This window comes from Hydractinia symbiolongicarpus, chromosome 11 (genome assembly GCF_029227915.1).
Source record: "Hydractinia symbiolongicarpus strain clone_291-10 chromosome 11, HSymV2.1, whole genome shotgun sequence".
Classification (NCBI taxonomy): domain Eukaryota; kingdom Metazoa; phylum Cnidaria; class Hydrozoa; order Anthoathecata; family Hydractiniidae; genus Hydractinia; species Hydractinia symbiolongicarpus.
Genome location: NC_079885.1, coordinates 18,991,202 through 19,015,449, shown reverse-complemented (window position 1 = coordinate 19,015,449; position 24,248 = coordinate 18,991,202). Strand labels below are relative to the sequence as shown.

The 24,248-nt window shown below is 39.7% G+C and overlaps 38 non-coding genes across 38 annotated transcripts; all 38 read right to left on the bottom strand.

The window, feature by feature from the left end:
- Nucleotides 1-113: 113 nt before the first annotated feature.
- Trnar-ucg (transfer RNA arginine (anticodon UCG)) lies at nt 114-186 on the bottom strand. The gene has a single exon. It is a non-coding gene; the product is annotated as a tRNA-Arg (tRNA).
- A 453-nt stretch (nt 187-639) lies between these two features.
- On the bottom strand, nt 640-712 carry Trnar-ucg (transfer RNA arginine (anticodon UCG)). The gene has a single exon. It is a non-coding gene; the product is annotated as a tRNA-Arg (tRNA).
- A 454-nt stretch (nt 713-1,166) lies between these two features.
- Nucleotides 1,167-1,239, bottom strand: Trnar-ucg (transfer RNA arginine (anticodon UCG)). The gene has a single exon. It is a non-coding gene; the product is annotated as a tRNA-Arg (tRNA).
- A 732-nt stretch (nt 1,240-1,971) lies between these two features.
- Trnar-ucg (transfer RNA arginine (anticodon UCG)) lies at nt 1,972-2,044 on the bottom strand. Its single transcript has one exon. It is a non-coding gene; the product is annotated as a tRNA-Arg (tRNA).
- A 454-nt stretch (nt 2,045-2,498) lies between these two features.
- On the bottom strand, nt 2,499-2,571 carry Trnar-ucg (transfer RNA arginine (anticodon UCG)). The gene has a single exon. It is a non-coding gene; the product is annotated as a tRNA-Arg (tRNA).
- A 454-nt stretch (nt 2,572-3,025) lies between these two features.
- Trnar-ucg (transfer RNA arginine (anticodon UCG)) lies at nt 3,026-3,098 on the bottom strand. The gene has a single exon. It is a non-coding gene; the product is annotated as a tRNA-Arg (tRNA).
- Nucleotides 3,099-3,552: 454 nt separating this feature from the next.
- On the bottom strand, nt 3,553-3,625 carry Trnar-ucg (transfer RNA arginine (anticodon UCG)). Its single transcript has one exon. It is a non-coding gene; the product is annotated as a tRNA-Arg (tRNA).
- A 454-nt stretch (nt 3,626-4,079) lies between these two features.
- Nucleotides 4,080-4,152, bottom strand: Trnar-ucg (transfer RNA arginine (anticodon UCG)). The gene has a single exon. It is a non-coding gene; the product is annotated as a tRNA-Arg (tRNA).
- Nucleotides 4,153-4,606: 454 nt separating this feature from the next.
- On the bottom strand, nt 4,607-4,679 carry Trnar-ucg (transfer RNA arginine (anticodon UCG)). The gene has a single exon. It is a non-coding gene; the product is annotated as a tRNA-Arg (tRNA).
- A 648-nt stretch (nt 4,680-5,327) lies between these two features.
- Trnar-ucg (transfer RNA arginine (anticodon UCG)) lies at nt 5,328-5,400 on the bottom strand. The gene has a single exon. It is a non-coding gene; the product is annotated as a tRNA-Arg (tRNA).
- A 732-nt stretch (nt 5,401-6,132) lies between these two features.
- On the bottom strand, nt 6,133-6,205 carry Trnar-ucg (transfer RNA arginine (anticodon UCG)). Its single transcript has one exon. It is a non-coding gene; the product is annotated as a tRNA-Arg (tRNA).
- Nucleotides 6,206-6,659: 454 nt separating this feature from the next.
- Nucleotides 6,660-6,732, bottom strand: Trnar-ucg (transfer RNA arginine (anticodon UCG)). Its single transcript has one exon. It is a non-coding gene; the product is annotated as a tRNA-Arg (tRNA).
- A 1,175-nt stretch (nt 6,733-7,907) lies between these two features.
- Trnar-ucg (transfer RNA arginine (anticodon UCG)) lies at nt 7,908-7,980 on the bottom strand. Its single transcript has one exon. It is a non-coding gene; the product is annotated as a tRNA-Arg (tRNA).
- A 415-nt stretch (nt 7,981-8,395) lies between these two features.
- Nucleotides 8,396-8,468, bottom strand: Trnar-ucg (transfer RNA arginine (anticodon UCG)). The gene has a single exon. It is a non-coding gene; the product is annotated as a tRNA-Arg (tRNA).
- A 1,090-nt stretch (nt 8,469-9,558) lies between these two features.
- Nucleotides 9,559-9,631, bottom strand: Trnar-ucg (transfer RNA arginine (anticodon UCG)). The gene has a single exon. It is a non-coding gene; the product is annotated as a tRNA-Arg (tRNA).
- A 647-nt stretch (nt 9,632-10,278) lies between these two features.
- Trnar-ucg (transfer RNA arginine (anticodon UCG)) lies at nt 10,279-10,351 on the bottom strand. Its single transcript has one exon. It is a non-coding gene; the product is annotated as a tRNA-Arg (tRNA).
- A 415-nt stretch (nt 10,352-10,766) lies between these two features.
- On the bottom strand, nt 10,767-10,839 carry Trnar-ucg (transfer RNA arginine (anticodon UCG)). The gene has a single exon. It is a non-coding gene; the product is annotated as a tRNA-Arg (tRNA).
- Nucleotides 10,840-11,403: 564 nt separating this feature from the next.
- On the bottom strand, nt 11,404-11,476 carry Trnar-ucg (transfer RNA arginine (anticodon UCG)). The gene has a single exon. It is a non-coding gene; the product is annotated as a tRNA-Arg (tRNA).
- A 454-nt stretch (nt 11,477-11,930) lies between these two features.
- Trnar-ucg (transfer RNA arginine (anticodon UCG)) lies at nt 11,931-12,003 on the bottom strand. The gene has a single exon. It is a non-coding gene; the product is annotated as a tRNA-Arg (tRNA).
- Nucleotides 12,004-12,645: 642 nt separating this feature from the next.
- Trnar-ucg (transfer RNA arginine (anticodon UCG)) lies at nt 12,646-12,718 on the bottom strand. Its single transcript has one exon. It is a non-coding gene; the product is annotated as a tRNA-Arg (tRNA).
- Nucleotides 12,719-13,171: 453 nt separating this feature from the next.
- Trnar-ucg (transfer RNA arginine (anticodon UCG)) lies at nt 13,172-13,244 on the bottom strand. The gene has a single exon. It is a non-coding gene; the product is annotated as a tRNA-Arg (tRNA).
- Nucleotides 13,245-13,698: 454 nt separating this feature from the next.
- Trnar-ucg (transfer RNA arginine (anticodon UCG)) lies at nt 13,699-13,771 on the bottom strand. Its single transcript has one exon. It is a non-coding gene; the product is annotated as a tRNA-Arg (tRNA).
- Nucleotides 13,772-14,225: 454 nt separating this feature from the next.
- Trnar-ucg (transfer RNA arginine (anticodon UCG)) lies at nt 14,226-14,298 on the bottom strand. The gene has a single exon. It is a non-coding gene; the product is annotated as a tRNA-Arg (tRNA).
- A 732-nt stretch (nt 14,299-15,030) lies between these two features.
- Nucleotides 15,031-15,103, bottom strand: Trnar-ucg (transfer RNA arginine (anticodon UCG)). The gene has a single exon. It is a non-coding gene; the product is annotated as a tRNA-Arg (tRNA).
- A 454-nt stretch (nt 15,104-15,557) lies between these two features.
- Nucleotides 15,558-15,630, bottom strand: Trnar-ucg (transfer RNA arginine (anticodon UCG)). The gene has a single exon. It is a non-coding gene; the product is annotated as a tRNA-Arg (tRNA).
- Nucleotides 15,631-16,083: 453 nt separating this feature from the next.
- Nucleotides 16,084-16,156, bottom strand: Trnar-ucg (transfer RNA arginine (anticodon UCG)). Its single transcript has one exon. It is a non-coding gene; the product is annotated as a tRNA-Arg (tRNA).
- Nucleotides 16,157-17,048: 892 nt separating this feature from the next.
- On the bottom strand, nt 17,049-17,121 carry Trnar-ucg (transfer RNA arginine (anticodon UCG)). The gene has a single exon. It is a non-coding gene; the product is annotated as a tRNA-Arg (tRNA).
- Nucleotides 17,122-17,575: 454 nt separating this feature from the next.
- Trnar-ucg (transfer RNA arginine (anticodon UCG)) lies at nt 17,576-17,648 on the bottom strand. Its single transcript has one exon. It is a non-coding gene; the product is annotated as a tRNA-Arg (tRNA).
- A 454-nt stretch (nt 17,649-18,102) lies between these two features.
- On the bottom strand, nt 18,103-18,175 carry Trnar-ucg (transfer RNA arginine (anticodon UCG)). Its single transcript has one exon. It is a non-coding gene; the product is annotated as a tRNA-Arg (tRNA).
- Nucleotides 18,176-18,629: 454 nt separating this feature from the next.
- On the bottom strand, nt 18,630-18,702 carry Trnar-ucg (transfer RNA arginine (anticodon UCG)). The gene has a single exon. It is a non-coding gene; the product is annotated as a tRNA-Arg (tRNA).
- A 981-nt stretch (nt 18,703-19,683) lies between these two features.
- Nucleotides 19,684-19,756, bottom strand: Trnar-ucg (transfer RNA arginine (anticodon UCG)). The gene has a single exon. It is a non-coding gene; the product is annotated as a tRNA-Arg (tRNA).
- A 650-nt stretch (nt 19,757-20,406) lies between these two features.
- On the bottom strand, nt 20,407-20,479 carry Trnar-ucg (transfer RNA arginine (anticodon UCG)). The gene has a single exon. It is a non-coding gene; the product is annotated as a tRNA-Arg (tRNA).
- Nucleotides 20,480-20,932: 453 nt separating this feature from the next.
- Nucleotides 20,933-21,005, bottom strand: Trnar-ucg (transfer RNA arginine (anticodon UCG)). The gene has a single exon. It is a non-coding gene; the product is annotated as a tRNA-Arg (tRNA).
- Nucleotides 21,006-21,459: 454 nt separating this feature from the next.
- Trnar-ucg (transfer RNA arginine (anticodon UCG)) lies at nt 21,460-21,532 on the bottom strand. The gene has a single exon. It is a non-coding gene; the product is annotated as a tRNA-Arg (tRNA).
- A 454-nt stretch (nt 21,533-21,986) lies between these two features.
- Nucleotides 21,987-22,059, bottom strand: Trnar-ucg (transfer RNA arginine (anticodon UCG)). The gene has a single exon. It is a non-coding gene; the product is annotated as a tRNA-Arg (tRNA).
- A 453-nt stretch (nt 22,060-22,512) lies between these two features.
- On the bottom strand, nt 22,513-22,585 carry Trnar-ucg (transfer RNA arginine (anticodon UCG)). Its single transcript has one exon. It is a non-coding gene; the product is annotated as a tRNA-Arg (tRNA).
- A 454-nt stretch (nt 22,586-23,039) lies between these two features.
- Trnar-ucg (transfer RNA arginine (anticodon UCG)) lies at nt 23,040-23,112 on the bottom strand. Its single transcript has one exon. It is a non-coding gene; the product is annotated as a tRNA-Arg (tRNA).
- Nucleotides 23,113-23,566: 454 nt separating this feature from the next.
- Nucleotides 23,567-23,639, bottom strand: Trnar-ucg (transfer RNA arginine (anticodon UCG)). The gene has a single exon. It is a non-coding gene; the product is annotated as a tRNA-Arg (tRNA).
- Nucleotides 23,640-24,248: the final 609 nt, after the last annotated feature.

The following is a 24,248-nucleotide window of genomic DNA, read 5'->3' as shown; positions in this document are numbered from 1 at the left end:
GTTACGAAATTCACTTTTATTGGGAACAGATTTGTCAATTTTTAGAAAGCGCATGCCACTGGGTAGTTGTTCCAATTTTGTAGACCTGTTCTGAACTAAAATTAACAACACATCGATCACGATGGGACTCAAACCCACAATCTTCCGATTCGAAGTCGGACGCCTTATCCATTAGGCCACGCGATCATATCAACGTACACGTTACGCAACAAAATTTGGTTAGTATAAAACAAAACTCATTCGCCAATAATTTCTATGTTAATGACAACCGTAGCGCGTCTGTGTACAAATGTGTTAATTAATTTACTGGTTCCTCCGTGTAATTTCATGGCTCTGCTGCAGCCAGAGGAATCGCTGTATGTTAGCGACAGCTGGCAAGAATGTAAAACTAACGATGGCTGTAAAATGGTTGACAATGATTTATACGAGAGATTTTTCAGGGGCTGACAACGATTCATTGGATATTTGAATAGAAAAACAAGAATGCGAGTATTAAATGTCTTTATAGGTAGCATGTCACAAGCCATGTTACAAAATTGACTTTAATTGGGAACGACTTGTCAATTTTTAGAAAGCGCATGCCACTGGGTAGTTGTTCCACTTTAGCAAACCTGCTCTGAACTAAGATTAACAACACAACGATCACGATGGGACTTGAACCCACAATCTTCCGATTCGAAGTCGGACGCCTTATCCATTAGGCCACGCGATCATATCAACGTAGGCGTTACGCAACAAAATCTTGTTGACATCAAGCAAAGCTCAATAGCAGTAATTTCTATGTTAATGACAACCCTTACCCGTCTGTGTACAAATGTTTTAATTAATTGACTGGTTCCTACGTGGAATTTCAAGGCTATGCCGCAGCCAGAGGAAATGCTGTATATTAGCGACGGCTGGCAAGAATGCACAAACTAACGATGGCTGTAAAATGGTTGATAACGAATTTTACGAGGAATATATCAAGGGCTGACAATTATTCATTGTAAATTTGATTAAAGAAACAAGAATGCCAGTGTTAAATGTACCTGTTAGTAGCATGTCGCAAGCCATGTTACGAAATTGACTTCAATTGGGAACAGACTTGTCAATTTTTAGAAAGCGCATGCCACTGGGTAGTTGTTCCACTTTAGTAAACCTGTTCTGAACTAAGATTACCACCACATCGATCACGATGGGTCTCGAACCCACAATCTTCCGATTCGAAGTCGGACGCCTTATCCATTAGGCCACGCGATCATATCAACGTACACGTTACGCAACAAAATTTGGTTAGTATAAAACAAAACTCATTCGCCAATAATTTCTATGTTAATGACAACCGTAGCGCGTCTGTGTACAAATGTGTTAATTAATTTACTGGTTCCTCCGTGTAATTTCATGGCTCTGCTGCAGCAAGAGGAATTGCTGCATGTTAGCGACAGCTGGCAAAAATGTAAAACTAACGATGGCTGTAAAATGGTTGACAATGATTAATACGAGAGATTTTTCAGGGGCTGACAACGATTCATTGGATATTTGAATAGAAAAACAAGAATGTGAGTATTAAATGTTTTTATAAGTAGCATGTCACAAGCCATGTTACGAAAATGACTTTAATTGGGAACAGACTTGTACAAATGTTTTAATTAATTGACTGGTTCCTCCGTGTAATTTCAAGGCTATGCCGCAGCCAGAGGAAATGCTGTATATTAGCGACGGCTGGCAAGAATGCACAAACTAACGATGGCTGTAAAATGGTTGACAACGAATTTTACGAGGAATATATCAAGGGCTGACAATGATTCATTTTAAAATTGATTAGAGAAACAAGAATGCCGGTGTTAAATGTACTTATTAGTAGCATGTCGCAAGCCATGTTACGAAATTGACTTCAATTGGGAACAGATTTTTCATTTTTTAGAAAGCGCATGCCCCTGGGTAGTTGTTCCACTTTAGTTGAGCTGTTCTGAACTAAGATTAACAACACATCGATCACGATGGGACTCGAACCCACAATCTTCCGATTCGAAGTCGGACGCCTTATCCATTAGGCCACGCGATCATATCAACGTACGCGTTACGCAACAAAATCTGGTTGGCATCAAACAAAGCTCAATACCAGTAATTTCTATGTTAATGACAACCCTTACTCGTCTGTGTACAAATGTTTTAATTAATTGACTGGTTCCTCCGTGTAATTTCAAGGCTATGCCGCAGCCAGAGGAAATGCTGTATATTAGCGACGGCTGGCAAGAATGCACAAACTAACGATGGCTGTAAAATGGTTGATAACGAATTTTACGAGGAATATATCAAGGGCTGACAATTATTCATTGTAAATTTGATTAGAGAAACAAGAATGCCAGTGTTAAATGTACCTGTTAGTAGCATGTCGCAAGCCATGTTACAAAATTGACTTCAATTGGGAACAGACTTGTCAATTTTTAGAAAGCGCATGCCACTGGGTAGTTGTTCCACTTTAGTAAACCTGTTCTGAACTAAGATTACCACCACATCGATCACGATGGGTCTCGAACCCACAATCTTCCGATTCGAAGTCGGACGCCTTATCCATTAGGCCACGCAATCATATCAACGTACACGTTACGCAACAAAATTTGGTTAGTATAAAACAAAACTCATTCGCCAATAATTTCTATGTTAATGACAACCGTAGCGCGTCTGTGTACAAATGTGTTAATTAATTTACTGGTTCCTCCGTGTAATTTCATGGCTCTGCTGCAGCAAGAGGAATTGCTGCATGTTAGCGACAGCTGGCAAAAATGTAAAACTAACGATGGCTGTAAAATGGTTGACAATGATTAATACGAGAGATTTTTCAGGGGCTGACAACGATTCATTGGATATTTGAATAGAAAAACAAGAATGCGAGTATTAAATGTCTTTATAGGTAGCATGTCACAAGCCATGTTACAAAATTGACTTTAATTGGGAACAGATTTTTCATTTTTTAGAAAGCGCATACCCCTGGGTAGTTATTCCACTTTAGTTGATCTGTTCTGAACTAAGATTAACAACACATCGATCACGATGGGACTCGAACCCACAATCTTCCGATTCGAAGTCGGACGCCTTATCCATTAGGCCACGCGATCATATCAACGTACGCGTTACGCAACAAATTCTGGTTAGCATCAAACAAAGCTCAATACCAGTAATTTCTATGTTAATGACAACCCTTACTCGTCTGTGTACAAATGTTTTAATTAATTGACTGGTTCCTACGTGGAATTTCAAGGCTATGCCGCAGCCAGAGGAAATGCTGTATATTAGCGACGGCTGGCAAGAATGCACAAAGTAACGATGGCGGTAAAATGGTTGACAATGAATTTTACGAGGAATATATCAAGGGCTGACAATGATTCATTGTAAATTTGATTAGAGAAACAAGAATGCCAGTGTTAAATGTAGCTATTAGTAGCATGTCGCAAGCCATGTTACGAAATTCACTTTTATTGGGAACAGATTTGTCAATTTTTAGAAAGCGCATGCCACTGGGTAGTTGTTCCACTTTAGTAGACCTGATCTGAACTAAAATTAACAACACATCGATCACGATGGGACTCGAACCCACAATCTTCCGATTCGAAGTCGGACGCCTTATCCATTAGGCCACGCGATCATATCAACGTACACGTTACGCAACAAAATTTGGTTAGTATAAAACAAAACTCATTCGCCAATAATTTCTATGGTAATGACAACCCTAGCGCGTCTGTGTACAAATGTGTTAATTAATTTACTGGTTCCTCCGTGTAATTTCATGGCTCTGCTGCAGCAAGAGGAATTGCTGCATGTTAGCGACAGCTGGCAAAAATGTAAAACTAACGATGGCTGTAAAATGGTTGACAATGATTAATACGAGAGATTTTTCAGGGGCTGACAACGATTCATTGGATATTTGAATAGAAAAACAAGAATGCGAGTATTAAATGTCTTTATAGGTAGCATGTCACAAGCCATGTTACAAAATTGACTTTAATTGGGAACAGATTTTTCATTTTTTAGAAAGCGCATGCCCCTGGGTAGTTGTTCCACTTTAGTTGATCTGTTCTGAACTAAGATTAACAACACATCGATCACGATGGGACTCGAACCCACAATCTTCCGATTCGAAGTCGGACGCCTTATCCATTAGGCCACGCGATCATATCAACGTACGCGTTACGCAACAAATTGTGGTTGGCATCAAACAAAGCTCAATACCAGTAATTTCTATGTTAATGACAACCCTTACTCGTCTGTGTACAAATGTTTTAATTAATTGACTGGTTCCTACGTGGAATTTCAAGGCTATGCCGCAGCCAGAGGAAATGCTGTATATTAGCGACGGCTGGCAAGAATGCATAAAGTAACGATGGCGGTAAAATGGTTGACAATGAATTTTACGAGGAATATATCAAGGGCTGACAATGAATCATTGTAAATTTGATTAGAGAAACAAGAATGCCAGTGTTAAATGTACCTATTAGTAGCATGTCGCAAGCCATGTTACGAAATTCACTTTTATTGGGAACAGATTTGTCAATTTTTAGAAAGCGCATGCCACTGGGTAGTTGTTCCACTTTAGTAGACCTGATCTGAACTAAAATTAACAACACATCGATCACGATGGGACTCGAACCCACAATCTTCCGATTCGAAGTCGGACGCCTTATCCATTAGGCCACGCGATCATATCAACGTACACGTTGCGCAACAAAATTTGGTTAGTATAAAACAAAACTCATTCGCCAATAATTTCTATGTTAATGACAACCGTAGCGCGTCTGTGTACAAATGTGTTAATTAATTTACTGGTTCCTCCGTGTAATTTCATGGCTCTGCTGCAGCCAGAGGAATTCCTGTATGTTAGCGAAAGCTGGCAAGAATGTAAAACTAACGATGGCTGTAAAATGGTTGACAATGATTTATACGAGAGATCTTTCAGGGCCTGACAACGATTCATTGGATATTTGAATAGAAAAACAAGAATGCGAGTATTAAATGTCTTAATAGATAGCATGGCACAAGCATACCTGTTCTGAACTAAGATTAACAACACATCCATAACGATGTGACTCGAACCCACAATCTTCCGATTCGAAGTCGGACGTCTTATCCATTAGGCCACGCGATCATATCAACGTACGCGTTACGCAACAAAATCTTGTTGACATCAAACAAGCTCAATAGCAGTAATTTCTATGTTAAAGACAACCCTAGCGCGTCTGTGTACAAATGTTTTAATTAATTGACTGGTTCCTCCGTGTAATTTCAAGGCTATGCCGCAGCCAGTTGTTTCACTTTAGTATTCCTGTTCTGAGCTAAAATTAACAACACATCGATCACGATGGGACTCGAACCCACAATCTTCCGATTCGAAGTCGGACGCCTTATCCATTAGGCCACGCGATCATGTCAACGTACACGTTACGCAACAAAATGTGGTTAGTATAAAACAAAACTCATTCGCCAATAATTTCTATGTTAATGACAACCGTAGCGCGTCTGTGTACAAATGTGTTAATTAATTTACTGGTTCCTCCGTGTAATTTCATGGCTCTGCTGCAGCAAGAGGAATTGCTGCATGTTAGCGACAGCTGGCAAGAATGTAAAACTAACGATGGCTGTAAAATGGTTGACAATGATTAATACGAGAGATTTTTCAGGGGCTGACAACGATTCATTGGATATTTGAATAGAAAAACAAGAATGCGAGTATTAAATGTCTTTATAGGTAGCATGTCACAAGCCATGTTACAAAATTGACTTTAATTGGGAACAGATTTGTCATTTTTTAGAAAGCGCATGCCCCTGGGTAGTTGTTCCACTTTAGTTGATCTGTTCTGAACTAAGATTAACAACACATCCATAACGATGGGACTCGAACCCACAATCTTCCGATTCGAAGTCGGACGTCTTATCCATTAGGCCACGCGATCATATTAACGTACGCGTTACGCAACAAAATCTTGTTGACATCAAACAAGCTCAATAGCAGTAATTTCTATGTTAAAGACAACCCTAGCGCGTCTGTGTACAAATGTTTTAATTAATTGACTGGTTCCTCCGTGTAATTTCAAGGCTATGCCGCAGCCAGTTGTTTCACTTTAGTAGACATTTTCTGAGCTAAAATTAACAACACATCGATCACGATGGGACTCGAACCCACAATCTTCCGATTCGAAGGCGGACGCCTTATCCATTAGGCCACGCGATCATGTCAACGTACACGTTACGCAACAAAATGTGGTTAGTATAAAACAAAACTCATTCGCCAATAAATTCTATGTTAATGACAACCGTAGCGCGTCTGTGTACAAATGTGTTAATTAATTTACTGGTTCCTCCGTGTAATTTCATGGTTCTGCTTCAGCCAGAGGAATTGCTGTATGTTAGCGACAGCTGGCAAGAATATAAAACTAACGATGGCTGTAAAATGGTTGACAACGATTTATACAAGAGATTTTTCAGGGGCTGACAACGATTCATTGGATATTTGAATAGAAAAACAAGAATGCGAGTATTAAATGTCTTTATAGGTAGCATGTCACAAGCCATGTTACAAAATTGACTTTAATTGGGAACAGACTTTTCAATTTTTAGAAAGCGCATGCCACTGGGTAGTTGTTCCACTTTAGTTGATCTGTTCTGAACTAAGATTAACAACACACCGATCACGATGGGACTCGAACCCACAATCTTCCGATTCGAAGTCAGACGCCTTATCCATTAGGCCACGCGATCATATCAATGTACGCGTTACGCAACAAAATCTGGTTGGCATCAAACAAAGCTCAATACCAGTAATTTCTATGTTAATGACAACTCTTACTCGTCTGTGTACAAATGTTTTAATTAATTGACTGGTTCCTACGTGGAATTTCAAGGCTATGCCGCAGCCAGAGGAAATGCTGTATATTAGCGACGGCTGGCAAGAATGCACAAAGTAACGATGGCTGTAAAATGGTTGACAATGAATTTTACGAGGAATATATCAAGGGCTGACAATGATTCATTGTAAATTTGATTAGAGAAACAAGAATGCCAGTGTTAAATGTACCTATTAGTAGCATGTCGCAAGCCATGTTACGAAATTCACTTTTATTGGGAACAGATTTGTCAATTTTTAGAAAGCGCATGCCACTGGGTAGTTGTTCCACTTTAGTAGACCTGATCTGAACTAAAATTAACAACACATCGATCACTATGTGACTCGAACCCACAATCTTCCGATTCGAAGTCGGACGCCTTATCCATTAGGCCACGCGATCATATCAACGTACACGTTACGCAACAAAATTTGGTTAGTATAAAACAAAACTCATTCGCCAATAATTTCTATGTTAATGACAACCGTAGCGCGTCTGTGTACAAATGTGTTAATTAATTTACTGGTTCCTCCGTGTAATTTCATGGCTCTGCTGCAGCCAGAGGAATTCCTGTATGTTAGCGAAAGCTGGCAAGAATGTAAAACTAACGATGGCTGTAAAATGGTTGACAATGATTTATACGAGAGATCTTTCAGGGCCTGACAACGATTCATTGGATATTTGAATAGAAAAACAAGAATGCGAGTATTAAATGTCTTAACAGATAGCATGGCACAAGCATACCTGTTCTGAACTAAGATTAACAACACATCCATAACGATGGGACTCGAACCCACAATCTTCCGATTCGAAGTCGGACGTCTTATCCATTAGGTCACGCGATCATATCAACGTACGCGTTACGCAACAAAATCTTGTTGACATCAAACAAGCTCAATAGCAGTAATTTCTATGTTAAAGACAACCCTAGCGCGTCTGTGTACAAATGTTTTAATTAATTGACTGGTTCCTCCGTGTAATTTCAAGGCTATGCCGCAGCCAGTTGTTTCACTTTAGTAGACCTGTTCTGAGCTAAAATTAACAACACATCGATCACGATTGGACTCGAACCCACAATCTTCCGATTCGAAGTCGGACGCCTTATCCATTAGGCCACGCGATCATGTCAACGTACACGTTACGCAACAAAATGTGGTTAGTATAAAACAAAACTCATTCGCCAATAAATTCTATGTTAATGACAACCGTAGCGCGTCTGTGTACAAATGTGTTAATTAATTTACTGGTTCCTCCGTGTAATTTCATGGCTCTGCTGCAGCCAGAGGAATTGCTGTATGTTAGCGACAGCTGGCAAGAATGTAAAACTAACGATGGCTGTAAAATTTTTGTCAATTTTTAGAAAGTGCATGCCACTGGGTAGTTGTTCCACTTTAGCAAACCTGCTCTGAACTAAGATTAACAACACATCTATCACGATGGGACTCGAACCCACAATCTGTCAATTTTTAGAAAGCGCATGCCACTGGGTAGTTGTTCCACTTTATTAAACCTGCTCTGAACTAAGATTAACAACACATCGATCACGATGGGACTCGAACCCACAATCTTCCGATTCGAAGTCGGACGCCTTATCCATTAGGCCACGCGATCATATCAATGTACGCGTTACGCAACAAAATCTGGTTGGCATCAAACAAAGCTCAATACCAGTAATTTCTATGTTAAAGACAACCCTTACTCGTCTGTGTACAAATGTTTTAATTAATTGACTGGTTCCTACGTGGAATTTCAAGGCTATGCCGCAGCCAGAGGAAATGCTCTATATTAGCGACGGCTGGCAAGAATGCACAAAGTAACGATGGCTGTAAAATGGTTGACAATGAATTTTACGAGGAATATATCAAGGGCTGACAATGATTCATTGTAAATTTGATTAGAGAAACAAGAATGCCAGTGTTAAATGTACCTATTAGTAGCATGTCGCAAGCCATGTTACGAAATTCACTTTTATTGGGAACAGATTTGTCAATTTTTAGAAAGCGAATGCCACTGGGTAGTTGTTCCACTTTAGCAAACCTGCTCTGAACTAAGATTAACAACACATCGATCACGATGGGACTCGAACCCACAATCTGTCAATTTTTAGAAAGCGCATGCAACTGGGTAGTTGTTCCACTTTATTAAACCTGCTCTGAACTAAGATTAACAACACATCGATCACGATGGGACTCGAACCTACAATCTTCCGATTCGAAGTCGGACGACTTATCCATTAGGCCACGCGATCATATCAACGTACGCGTTACGCAACAAAATCTTGTTGACATCAAACAAAGCTCAATAGCAGTATTTTCTATGTTAATGACAACTCTAACGCGTCTGTGTACAAATGTTTTAATTAATTGACTGGTTCCTCCGTGGAATTTCAAGGCTCTGCTGCAGCCAGAGGATTTGCTGTATGTTAGCGACAGCTGGCAAGAATGTAAAACTAACGATGGCTGTAAAATGGTTGACAATGATTTATACGAGAGATTTTTCAGGGGCTGACAATGATTCATTGTATATTTGAATAGAAAAACAAGAATCCGATTATTAAATGTCTTTATAGGTAGCATGTCACAAGCCATGTTACAAAATTGACTTTAATTGGGAACAGATTTGTCATTTTTTAGAAAGCGCATGCCCCTGGGTAGTTGTTCCACTTTAGTTGACCTGTTTTGAATTAAGATTAACAACACATCGATCACGATGGGACTCGAACCCACAATCTTCCGATTCGAAGTCGGACGCCTTATCCATTATGCCACGCGATCATATCAACGTACGCATTACGCAACAAAATCTGGTTGGCATGAAACAAAGCTCAATAGCAGTAATTTCTATGTTAATGACAACCGTAGCGCGTCTGTGTACAAATGTGTTAATTAATTTACTGGTTCCTCCGTGTAATTTCATGGCTCTGCTGCAGCCAGAGGAATTCCTGCATGTTAGCGAAAGCTGGCAAGAATGTAAAACTAACGATGGCTGTAAAATGGTTGACAATGATTTATACGAGAGATCTTTCAGGGCCTGACAACGATTCATTGGATATTTGAATAGAAAAACAAGAATGCGAGTATTAAATGTCTTAATAGATAGCATGGCACAAGCATACCTGTTCTGAACTAAGATTAACAACACATCCATAACGATGGGACTTGAACCCACAATCTTCCGATTCGAAGTCGGACGTCTTGTCCAATAGGTCACGCGATCATATCAACGTACGCGTTACGCAACAAAATCTTGTTGACATCAAACAAGCTCAATAGCAGTAATTTCTATGTTAAAGACAACCCTAGCGCGTCTGTGTACAAATGTTTTAATTAATTGACTGGTTCCTCCGTGTAATTTCAAGGCTATGCCGCAGCCAGTTGTTTCACTTTAGTAGACCTGCTCTGAGCTAAAATTAACAACACATCGATCACGATGGGACTCGAACCCACAATCTTCCGATTCGAAGTCGGACGCCTTATCCATTAGGCCACGCGATCATGTCAACGTACACGTTACGCAACAAAATGTGGTTAGTATAAAACAAAACTCATTCGCCAATAAATTCTATGTTAATGACAACCGTAGCGCGTCTGTGTACAAATGTGTTAATTAATTTACTGGTTCCTCCGTGTAATTTCATGGCTCTGCTGCAGCCAGAGGAATTGCTGTATGTTAGCGACAGCTGGCAAGAATGTAAAACTAACGATGGCTGTAAAATTTTTGTCAATTTTTAGAAAGTGCATGCCACTGGGTAGTTGTTCCACTTTAGCAAACCTGCTCTTAACTAAGATTAACAACACATCGATAACGATGGGACTCGAACCCACAATCTGTCAATTTTTAGAAAGCGCATGCCACTGCGTAGTTGTTCCACTTTATTAAACCTGCTCTGAACTAAGATTAACAACACATCGATCACGATGGGACTCGAACCCACAATCTTCCGATTCGAATTCGGACGCCTTATCCATTATGCCACGCGATCATATCAACGTACGCGTTACGCAACAAAATCTGGTTGGCATGAAACAAAGCTCAATAGCAGTAATTTCTATGTTAATGACAACCCTAACGCGTCTGTGTACAAATGTTTTAATTAATTGACTGGTTCCTCCGTGTAATTTCAAGGCTATGCTGCGGCCAGAGGAATTGCTGTATATTAGAGACGGCTGGCAAGAATGCACAAACTAACGATGGCTGTAAAATGGTTGACAACGAATTTTACGAGGAATATATCAAGGGTTGACAATGATCCATTGTAAATTTGATTAGAGAAACAAGAATGCCAGTGTTAAATGTACCTATTAGTAGCATGTCGCAAGCCATGTTACGAAATTCACTTTTATTGGGAACAGATTTGTCAATTTTTAGAAAGCGCATGCCACTGGGTAGTTGTTCCACTTTAGTACACCTGATCTTAACTAAGATTAACAACACATCGATCACGATGGGACTCGAACCCACAATCTGTCAATTTTTAGAAAGCGCATGCCACTGCGTAGTTGTTCCACTTTATTAAACCTGCTCTGAACTAAGATTAACAACACATCGATCACGATGGGACCCGAACCCACAATCTTCCGATTCGAAGTCGGAGGCCTTGTCCATTAGGCCACGCGATCATGTCAACGTACACGTTACGCAACAAAATGTGGTTAGTATAAAACAAAACTCATTCGCCAATAATTTCTATGTTAACGACAACCGTAGCTCGTCTGTGTACAAATGTGTTAATTAATTTACTGGTTCCTCCGTGTAATTTCATGGCTCTGCTGCAGCCAGAGGAATTGCTGTATGTTAGCGACAGCTGGCAAGAATGTAAAACTAACGTTGGCTGTAAAATGGTTGACAATGAATTTTACGAGGAATATATCAAGGGCTGACAATGATTCATTGTAAATTTGATTAGAGAAACAAGAATGCCAGTGTTAAATGTACCTATTAGTAGCATGTCGCAAGCCATGTTACGAAATTCACTTTTATTGGGAACAGATTTGTCAATTTTTAGAAAGCGCATGCCACTTGGTAGTTGTTCCACTTTAGTAGACCTGATCTGAACTAAAATTAACAACACATCGATCACGATGGGACTCGAACCCACAATCTTCCGATTCGAAGTCGGACGCCTTATCCATTATGCCACGCGATCATATCAACGTACACACATTACGCAACAAAATTTGGTTAGTATAAAACAAAACTCATTCGCCAATAATTTCTATGTTAATGACAACCGTAGCGCGTCTGTGTACAAATGTGTTAATTAATTTACTGGTTCCTCCGTGTAATTTCATGGCTCTGAGAGGAATTCCTGTATGTTAGCGACAGCTGGCAAGAATGTAAAACTAACGATGGCTGTAAAATGGTTGACAATGATTTATACGAGAGATCTTTCAGGGCCTGACAACGATTCATTGGATATTTGAATAGAAAAACAAGAATGCGAGTATTAAATGTCTTAATAGATAGCATGGCACAAGCATACCTGTTCTGAACTAAGATTAACAACACATCCACAACGATGGGACTCGAACCCACAATCTTCCGATTCGAAGTCGGACGTCTTATCCATTAGGCCACGCGATCATATCAACGTACGCGTTACGCAACAAAATCTTGTTGACATCAAACAAGCTCAATAGCAGTAATTTCTATGTTAAAGACAACCCTAGCGCGTCTGTGTACAAATGTTTTAATTAATTGACTTGTTCCTCCGTGTAATTTCAAGGCTATGCCGCAGCCAGTTGTTTCACTTTAGTAGACCTGTTCTGAACTAAGATTAACAACACATCGATCACGATGGGACTCGAACCCACAATCTTCCGATTCGAAGTCGGGCGCCTTATCCATTAGGCCACGCGATCATATCAACGTACGCGTTACGCAACAAAATCTTGTTGACGTCAAACAAAGCTCAATAGCAGTAATTTCTATGTTAATGACAACCCTAACGCGTCTGTGTATAAATGTTTTAATTAATTGACAGGTTCCTCCGTGGAATTTCAAGGCTCTGCTGCAGCCAGAGGAATTGCTGTATGTTAGCGACAGCTGGCAAGAATGTAAAACTAACGATGGCTGTAAAATGGTTGACAATGATTTATACGAGAGATTTTTCAGGGGCTGACAAAGATTCATTGGATATTTGAATAGAAAAACAAGAATCCGATTATTAAATGTCTTTATAGGTAGCATCTCACAAGCCATGTTACAAAATTGACTTTAATTGGGAACAGATTTGTCATTTTTTAGAAAGCGCATGCCCCTGGGTAGTTGTTCCAATTTAGTTGACCTGTTTTGAACTAAGATTAACAACACATCGATCACGATGGGACTCGAACCCACAATCTTCCGATTCGAATTCGGACGCCTTATCCATTATGCCACGCGATCATATCAACGTACGCGTTACGCAACAAAATCTGGTTGGCATGAAACAAAGCTCAATAGCAGTAATTTCTATGTTAATGACAACCCTAACGCGTTTGTGTACAAATGTTTTAATTAATTGACTGGTTCCTCCGTGTAATTTCAAGGCTATGCTGCGGCCAGAGGAATTGCTGTATATTTGAGACGGCTGGCAAGAATGCACAAACTAACGATGGCTGTAAAATGGTTGACAACGAATTTTACGAGGAATATATCAAGGGCTGACAATGATTCATTGTAAATTTGATTAGAGAAACAAGAATGCCAGTGTTAAATGTACCTATTAGTAGCATGTCGCAAGCCATGTTACGAAATTCACTTTTATTGGGAACAGATTTGTCAATTTTTAGAAAGCGCATGCCACTGGGTAGTTGTTCCACTTTAGTAGACCTGATCTGAACTAAAATTAACAACACATCGATCACGATGGGACTCGAACCCACAATCTTCCGATTCGAAGTCGGACGCCTTATCCATTTGGCCACGCGATCATATCAACGTACGCGTTACGCAACAAAATCTTGTTGACGTCAAACAAAGCTCAATAGCAGTAATTTCTATGTTAATGACAACCCTAGCGCGTCTGTGTACAAATGTTTTAATTAATTGACTGGTTCCTCCGTGTAATTTCAAGGCTATGCCGCAGCCAGAGGAAATGCTGTATATTAGCGACGGCTGGCAAGAATGCACAAACTAACGATGGCTGTAAAATGGTTGACAATGATTTTCACGAGGAATATATCAAAGGTTGACAATGATTCATTGTAAATTTGATTAGAGAAACAAGAATGCCAGTGTTAAATGTACCTATTAGTAGCATGTCGCAAGCCATGTTACGAAATTCACTTTTATTGGGAACAGATTTGTCAATTTTTAGAAAGCGCATGCCACTGGGTAGTTGTTTCACTTTAGTAGACCTGTTCTGAGCTAAAATTAACAACACATCGATCACGATGGGACTCGAACCCACAATCTTCCGATTCGAAGTCGGACGCCTTATCCATTAGGCCACGCGGTCATGTCAACGTACACGTTACGCAACAAAATGTGGTTAGTATAAAACAAAACTCATTCGCCAATAATTTCTATGTTAATGACAACCGTAGCGCGTCTGGGTACAAATGTGTTAATTAATTTACTGGTTTCTCCGTGTAATTTCATGGCTCTGCTGCAGCCAGAGGAATTGCTGTATGTTAGCGACAGCTGGCAAGAATGTAAAACTAACGATGGCTGTGAAATGGTTGACAATGATTTATACGAAGAATTTTCCAGGGGCTGACAACGATTCATTGGATATTTGAATAGAAAAACAAGAATGTGAGTATTAAATGTTTTTATAAGTAGCATGTCACAAGCCATGTTACGAAATTGACTTTTATTGGGAACAGACTTGTACAAATGTTTTAATTAATTGACTGGTTCCTCCGTGTAATTTGAAGGCTTTGCAGCAGCCAGAGGAAATGCTGTATATTAGCGACGACTGGCAAGAATGCACAAACTAACGATGGCTGTAAAATGGTTGACAACGAATTTTACGAGGAATATGTCAAGGGCTGACAATGATTCATTGTAAATTTGATTAGAGAAACAAGAATGCCAGTGTTAAATGTACCTATTAGTAGCATGTTGCAAGCCATGTTACGAAATTCACTTTTATTGGGAACAGATTTGTCAATTTTTAGAAAGCGCATGCCACTGGGTAGTTGTTCCACTTTAGTAGACCTGTTCTGAACTAAAATTAACAACACATCGATCACGATGGGACTCGAACCCACAATCTTCCGATTCGAAGTCGGACGCCTTATCCATTAGGCCACGCGATCATATCAACATACACGTTACGCAACAAAATTTGGTTGGTATAAAACAAAACTCATTCGCCAATAATTTCTATGTTAATGACAACCGTAGCGCGTCTGTGTACAAATGTGTTAATTAATATACTGGTTCCTCCGTGTAATTTCATGGCTCTGCAGCAGCCAGAGGAATTGCTGTATGTTAGCAACAGCTGGCAAGAATGTAAAACTAACGATGGCTGTAAAATGGTTGACAATGATTTATACGAGAGATTTTTCAGGGGCTGACAACGATTCATTGGATATTTGAATAGAAAAACAAGAATGCGAGTATTAAATGTCTTTAAAGGTAGCATGTCACAAGCCATGTTACGAAATTGACTTTAATTGGGAACAGATTTGTCAATTTTTAGAAAGCGCATGCCCCTGGGTAGTTGTTCCACTTTAGTTGACCTGTTCTGAACTAAGATTAACAACACAGCGATCACGATGGGACTCGAACCCACAATCCTCCGATTCGAAGTCGGACGCCTTATCCATAAGGCCACGCGATCATATCAACGTACGCGTTACGCAACAAAATCTGGTTGGCATCAAACAAAGCTCAATAGCAGTAATTTCTATGTTAATGACAACCCTAGCGCGTCTGTGTATAAATGTGTTAATTAATTTACTTGTTCCTCCGTGTAATTTCACGGCTCTGCTGCGGCCAGAGGAATTGCTGTATGTTAGCGACAGCTGGCAAGAATGTAAAACTAACGATGGCTGTAAAATGGTTGACAATGATTTATACGAAGAATTTTCCAGGGGCTGACAACGATTCATTGGATATTTGAATAGAGAAACAAGAATGCCAGTGTTAAATGTACCTATTAGTAGCATGTCGCAAGCCATGTTACGAAATTCACTTTTATTGGGAACAGATTTGTCAATTTTTAGAAAGCGCATGCCACTGGGTAGTTGTTCCACTTTAGTAGACCTGATCTGAACTAAAATTAACAACACATCGATCACGATGGGACTCGAACCCACAATCTTCCGATTCGAAGTCGGACGCCTCATCCATTTGGCCACGCGATCATATCAACGTACGCGTTACGCAACAAAATCTGGTTGGCATCAAACAAAGCTCAATACCAGTAATTTCTATGTTAATGACAACCCTTACCCGTCTGTGTACAAATGTTTTAATTAATTGACTGGTTCCTACGTGGAATTTCAAGGCTATGCCGCAGCCAGAGGAAATGCTGTATATTAGCGACGGCTGGCAAGAATGCACAAAGTAACGATGGCTGTAAAATGGTTGACAATGAATTTTACGAGGAATATATCAAGTGCTGACAATGATTCATTGTAAATTTGATTAGAGAAACAAGAATGCCAGTGTTAAATGTACCTATTAGTAGCATGTCGCAAGCCATGTTGCGAAATTCACTTTTATTGGGAACAGATTTGTCAATTTTTAGAAAGCGCATGCCACTGGGCAGTTGTTCCACTTTAGTAGACCCGTTCTGAACTAATATTAACAGCACATCGATCACGATGGGACTCGAACCCACAATCTTCCGATTCGAAGTCGGACGTCTTAGCCATTAGGCCACCCTAGCGCGTCTGTGTATAAATGTGTTAATTAATTTACTTGTTCCTCCGTGTAATTTCACGGCTCTGCTGCGGCCAGAGGAATTGCTGTATGTTAGCGACAGCTGGCAAGAATGTAAAACTAACGATGGCTGTAAAATGGTTGACAATGATTTATACGAAGAATTTTCCAGGGGCTGACAACGATTCATTGGATATTTGAATAGAGAAACAAGAATGCCAGTGTTAAATGTACCTATTAGTAGCATGTCGCAAGCCATGTTACGAAATTCACTTTTATTGGGAACAGATTTGTCAATTTTTAGAAAGCGCATGCCACTGGGTAGTTGTTCCACTTTAGTAGACCTGATCTGAACTAAAATTAACAACACATCGATCACGATGGGACTCGAACCCACAATCTTCCGATTCGAAGTCGGACGCCTCATCCATTTGGCCACGCGATCATATCAACGTACGCGTTACGCAACAAAATCTGGTTGGCATCAAACAAAGCTCAATACCAGTAATTTCTATGTTAATGACAACCCTTACCCGTCTGTGTACAAATGTTTTAATTAATTGACTGGTTCCTACGTGGAATTTCAAGGCTATGCCGCAGCCAGAGGAAATGCTGTATATTAGCGACGGCTGGCAAGAATGCACAAAGTAACGATGGCTGTAAAATGGTTGACAATGAATTTTACGAGGAATATATCAAGTGCTGACAATGATTCATTGTAAATTTGATTAGAGAAACAAGAATGCCAGTGTTAAATGTACCTATTAGTAGCATGTCGCAAGCCATGTTGCGAAATTCACTTTTATTGGGAACAGATTTGTCAATTTTTAGAAAGCGCATGCCACTGGGCAGTTGTTCCACTTTAGTAGACCCGTTCTGAACTAATATTAACAGCACATCGATCACGATGGGACTCGAACCCACAATCTTCCGATTCGAAGTCGGACGTCTTAGCCATTAGGCCACCCGATCATATCAATGTACACGTTACGCAACAAAATTTGGTTAGTATAAAACAAAACTCATTCGCCAATAATTTCTATGTTAATGACAACCGTAGCGCGTCTGTGTACAAATGTGTTAATTAATTTACTGGTTCCTCCGTGTAATTTCATGGCTCTGCTGCAGCCAGAGGAATTGCTGTATGTTAGCGACAGCTGGCAAGAATGTAAAACTAACGATGGCTGTAAAATGGTTGACAATGATTTATACCAGAGATTTTTAAGGGCCTGACAACGATTTATTGGATATTTGAATAGAAAAACAAGAATGCGAGTATTAAATGTCTTTATAGGTAGCATGTCACAAGCCATGTTACAAAATTGACTTTAATTGGGAACAGATTTGTCAATTTTTAGAAAGCGCATGCCAGTGGGCAGTTGTTCCACTTTAATAGACCTGTTCTTAACTAATATTAACAACACATCGATCACGATGGGACTCGAACCCACAATCTTCCGATTCGAAGTCGGACGTCTTAGCCATTAGGCCACCCGATCATATCAACGTACGCGTTACGCAACAAAATCTGGTTGGCATCAAACAAAGCTCAATACCAGTAATTTCTATGTTAATGACAACCCTTACCCGTCTGTGTACAAATGTTTTAATTAATTGACTGGTTCCTACGTGGAATTTCAAGGCTATGCCGCAGCCAGAGGAAATGCTGTATATTAGCGACGGCTGGCAAGAATGCACAAAGTAACGATGGCTGTAAAATGGTTGACAATGAATTTTACGAGGAATATATCAAGGGCTGACAATGATTCATTGTAAATTTGATTAGAGAAACAAGAATGCCAGTGTTAAATGTACCTATTAGTAGCATGTCGCAAGCCATGTTACGAAATTCACTTTTATTGGGAACAGATTTGTCAATTTTTAGAAAGCGCATGCCACTGGGCAGTTGTTCCACTTTAGTAGACCTGTTCAGAACTAATATTAACAGCACATCGATCACGATGGGACTCGAACCCACAATCTTCCGATTCGAAGTCGGACGTCTTAGCCATTAGGCCACCCGATCATATCAATGTACACGTTACGCAACAAAATTTGGTTAGTATAAAACAAAACTCATTCGCCAATAATTTCTATGTTAATGACAACCGTAGCGCGTCTGTGTACAAATGTGTTAATTAATTTACTGGTTCCTCCGTGTAATTTCATGGCTCTGCTGCAGCCAGAGGAATTGCTGTATGTTAGCGACAGCTGGCAAGAATGTAAAACTAACGATGGCTGTAAAATGGTTGACAATGATTAATACGAGAGATTTTTAAGGGCCTGACAACGATTTATTGGATATTTGAATAGAAAAACAAGAATGCGAGTATTAAATGTCTTTATAGGTAGCATGTCACAAGCCATGTTACAAAATTGACTTTAATTGGGAACAGATTTGTCAATTTTTAGAAAGCGCATGCCAGTGGGCAGTTGTTCCACTTTAATAGACCTGTTCTTAACTAATATTAACAACACATCGATCACGATGGGACTCGAACCCACAATCTTCCGATTCGAAGTCGGACGTCTTAGCCATTAGGCCACCCGATTATATCAACGTACGCGTTACGCAACAAAATCTGGTTGGCATCAAACAAAGCTCAATACTAGTAATTTCTATGTTAATGACAACCCTTACCCGTCTGTGTACAAATGTTTTAATTAATTGACTGGTTCCTACGTGGAATTTCAAGGCCATGCCGCAGCCAGAGGAAATGCTGTATATTAGCGACGGCTGGCAAGAATGCACAAAGTAACGATGGCTGTAAAATGGTTGACAATGAATTTTACGAGGAATATATCAAGGGCTGACAATGATTCATTGTAAATTTGATTAGAGAAACAAGAATGCCAGTGTTAAATGTACCTATTAGTAGCATGTCGCAAGCCATGTTACGAAATTCACTTTTATTGGGAACAGATTTGTCAATTTTTAGAAAGCGCATGCCACTTGGTAGTTGTTCCACTTTAGTAGACCTGATCTGAACTAAAATTAACAACACATCGATCACGATGGGACTCGAACCCACAATCTTCCGATTCGAAGTCGGACGCCTTATCCATTATGCCACGCGATCATATCAACGTACACACATTACGCAACAAAATTTGGTTAGTATAAAACAAAACTCATTCGCCAATAATTTCTATGTTAATGACAACCGTAGCGCGTCTGTGTACAAATGTGTTAATTAATTTACTGGTTCCTCCGTGTAATTTCATGGCTCTGCTGCAGCCAGAGGAATTCCTGTATGTTAGCGACAGCTGGCAAGAATGTAAAACTAACGATGGCTGTAAAATGGTTGACAATGATTTATACGAGAGATCTTTCAGGGCCTGACAACGATTCATTGGATATTTGAATAGAAAAACAAGAATGCGAGTATTAAATGTCTTAATAGATAGCATGGCACAAGCATACCTGTTCTGAACTAAGATTAACAACACATCCATAACGATGGGACTCGAACCCACAATCTTCCGATTCGAAGTCGGACGTCTTATCCATTAGGCCACGCGATCATATCAACGTACGCGTTACGCAACAAAATCTTGTTGACATCAAACAAGCTCAATAGCAGCAATTTCTATGTTAAAGACAACCCTAGCGCGTCTGTGTACAAATGTTTTAATTAATTGACTTGTTCCTCCGTGTAATTTCAAGGCTATGCTGCAACCAGTTGTTTCACTTTAGTAGACCTGTTCTGAACTAAGATTAACAACACATCAATCACGATGGGACTCGAACCCACAATCTTCCGATTCGAAGTCGGACGCCTTATCCATTAGGCCACGCGATCATATCAACGTACGCGTTACGCAACAAAATCTTGTTGACATCAAACAAAGCTCAATAGCAGTAATTTCTATGTTAATGACAACCCTAACGCGTCTGTGTATAAATGTTTTAATTAATTGACAGGTTCCTCCGTGGAATTTCAAGGCTCTGCTGCAGCCAGAGAAATTGCTGTATGTTAGCGACAGCTGGCAAGAATGTAAAACTAACGATGGCTGTAAAATGGTTGACAATGATTTATACGAGAGATTTTTCAGGGGCTGACAAAGATTCATTGGATATTTGAATAGAAAAACAAGAATCCGATTATTAAATGTCTTTATAGGTAGCATGTCACAAGCCATGTTACAAAATTGACTTTAATTGGGAACAGATTTGTCATTTTTTAGAAAGCGCATGCCCCTGGGTAGTTGTTCCACTTTAGTTGACCTGTTTTGAACTAAGATTAACAACACATCGATCACGATGGGACTCGAACCCACAATCTTCCGATTCGAATTCGGACGCCTTATCCATTATGCCACGCGATCATATCAACGTACGCGTTACGCAACAAAATCTGGTTGGCATGAAACAAAGCTCAATAGCAGAAATTTCTATGTTAATGACAACCCTAACGCGTCTGTGTACAAATGTTTTAATTAATTGACTGGTTCCTCCGTGTAATTTCAAGGCTATGCTGCGGCCAGAGGAATTGCTGTATATTAGAGACGGCTGGCAAGAATGCACAAACTAACGATGGCTGTAAAATGGTTGACAACGAATTTTACGAGGAATATATCAAGGGTTGACAATGATCCATTGTAAATTTGATTAGAGAAACAAGAATGCCAGTGTTAAATGTACCTATTAGTAGCATGTCGCAAGCCATGTTACGAAATTCACTTTTATTGGGAACAGATTTGTCAATTTTTAGAAAGCGCATGCCACTGGGTAGTTGTTCCACTTTAGTAGACCTGATCTGAACTAAAATTAACAACACATCGATCACGATGGGACTCGAACCCACAATCTTCCGATTCGAAGTCGGACGCCTTATCCATTTGGCCACGCGATCATATCAACGTACGCGTTACGCAACAAAATCTTGTTGACGTCAAACAAAGCTCAATAGCAGTAATTTCTATGTTAATGACAACCCTAGCGCGTCTGTGTACAAATGTTTTAATTAATTGACTGGTTCCTCCGTGTAATTTCAAGGCTATGCCGCAGCCAGAGGAAATGCTGTATATTAGCGACGGCTGGCAAGAATGCACAAACTAACGATGGCTGTAAAATGGTTGACAATGATTTTCACGAGGAATATATCAAAGGTTGACAATGATTCATTGTAAATTTGATTAGAGAAACAAGAATGCCAGTGTTAAATGTACCTATTAGTAGCATGTCGAAAGCCATGTTACGAAATTCACTTTTATTGGGAACAGATTTGTCAATTTTTAGAAAGCGCATGCCACTGGGTAGTTGTTTCACTTTAGTAGACCTGTTCTGAGCTAAAATTAACAACACATCGATCACGATGGGACTCGAACCCACAATCTTCCGATTCGAAGTCGGACGCCTTATCCATTAGGCCACGCGATCATATCAACGTACGCGTTACGCAACAAAATCTTGTTGACATCAAACAAAGCTCAATAGCAGTAATTTCTATGTTAATGACAACCCTAACGCGTCTGTGTATAAATGTTTTAATTAATTGACAGGTTCCTCCGTGGAATTTCAAGGCTCTGCTGCAGCCAGAGAAATTGCTGTATGTTAGCGACAGCTGGCAAGAATGTAAAACTAACGATGGCTGTAAAATGGTTGACAATGATTTATACGAGAGATTTTTCAGGGGCTGACAAAGATTCATTGGATATTTGAATAGAAAAACAAGAATCCGATTATTAAATGTCTTTATAGGTAGCATGTCACAAGCCATGTTACAAAATTGACTTTAATTGGGAACAGATTTGTCATTTTTTAGAAAGCGCATGCCCCTGGGTAGTTGTTCCACTTTAGTTGACCTGTTTTGAACTAACATTAACAACACATCGATCACGATGGGACTCGAACCCACAATCTTCCGATTCGAATTCGGACGCCTTATCCATTATGCCACGCGATCATATCAACGTACGCGTTACGCAACAAAATCTGGTTGGCATGAAACAAAGCTCAATAGCAGTAATTTCTATGTTAATGACAACCCTAACGCGTCTGTGTACAAATGTTTTAATTAATTGACTGGTTCCTCCGTGTAATTTCAAGGCTATGCTGCGGCCAGAGGAATTGCTGTATATTAGAGACGGCTGGCAAGAATGCACAAACTAACGATGGCTGTAAAATGGTTGACAACGAATTTTACGAGGAATATATCAAGGGTTGACAATGATCCATTGTAAATTTGATTAGAGAAACAAGAATGCCAGTGTTAAATGTACCTATTAGTAGCATGTCGCAAGCCATGTTACGAAATTCACTTTTATTGGGAACAGATTTGTCAATTTTTAGAAAGCGCATGCCACTGGGTAGTTGTTCCACTTTAGTAGACCTGATCTGAACTAAAATTAACAACACATCGATCACGATGGGACTCGAACCCACAATCTTCCGATTCGAAGTCGGACGCCTTATCCATTTGGCCACGCGATCATATCAACGTACGCGTTACGCAACAAAATCTTGTTGACGTCAAACAAAGCTCAATAGCAGTAATTTCTATGTTAATGACAACCCTAGCGCGTCTGTGTACAAATGTTTTAATTAATTGACTGGTTCCTCCGTGTAATTTCAAGGCTATGCCGCAGCCAGAGGAAATGCTGTATATTAGCGACGGCTGGCAAGAATGCACAAACTAACGATGGCTGTAAAATGGTTGACAATGATTTTCACGAGGAATATATCAAAGGTTGACAATGATTCATTGTAAATTTGATTAGAGAAACAAGAATGCCAGTGTTAAATGTACCTATTAGTAGCATGTCGCAAGCCATGTTACGAAATTCACTTTTATTGGGAACAGATTTGTCAATTTTTAGAAAGCGCATGCCACTGGGTAGTTGTTTCACTTTAGTAGACCTGTTCTGAGCTAAAATTAACAACACATCGATCACGATGGGACTCGAACCCACAATCTTCCGATTCGAAGTCGGACGCCTTATCCATTAGGCCACGCGGTCATGTCAACGTACACGTTACGCAACAAAATGTGGTTAGTATAAAACAAAACTCATTCGCCAATAATTTCTATGTTAATGACAACCGTAGCGCGTCTGGGTACAAATGTGTTAATTAATTTACTGGTTTCTCCGTGTAATTTCATGGCTCTGCTGCAGCCAGAGGAATTGCTGTATGTTAGCGACAGCTGGCAAGAATGTAAAACTAACGATGGCTGTGAAATGGTTGACAATGATTTATACGAAGAATTTTCCAGGGGCTGACAACGATTCATTGGATATTTGAATAGAAAAACAAGAATGTGAGTATTAAATGTTTTTATAAGTAGCATGTCACAAGCCGTGTTACGAAATTGACTTTTATTGGGAACAGACTTGTACAAATGTTTTAATTAATTGACTGGTTCCTCCGTGTAATTTGAAGGCTTTGCAGCAGCCAGAGGAAATGCTGTATATTAGCGACGACTGGCAAGAATGCACAAACTAACGATGGCTGTAAAATGGTTGACAACGAATTTTACGAGGAATATGTCAAGGGCTGACAATGATTCATTGTAAATTTGATTAGAGAAACAAGAATGCCAGTGTTAAATGTACCTATTAGTAGCATGT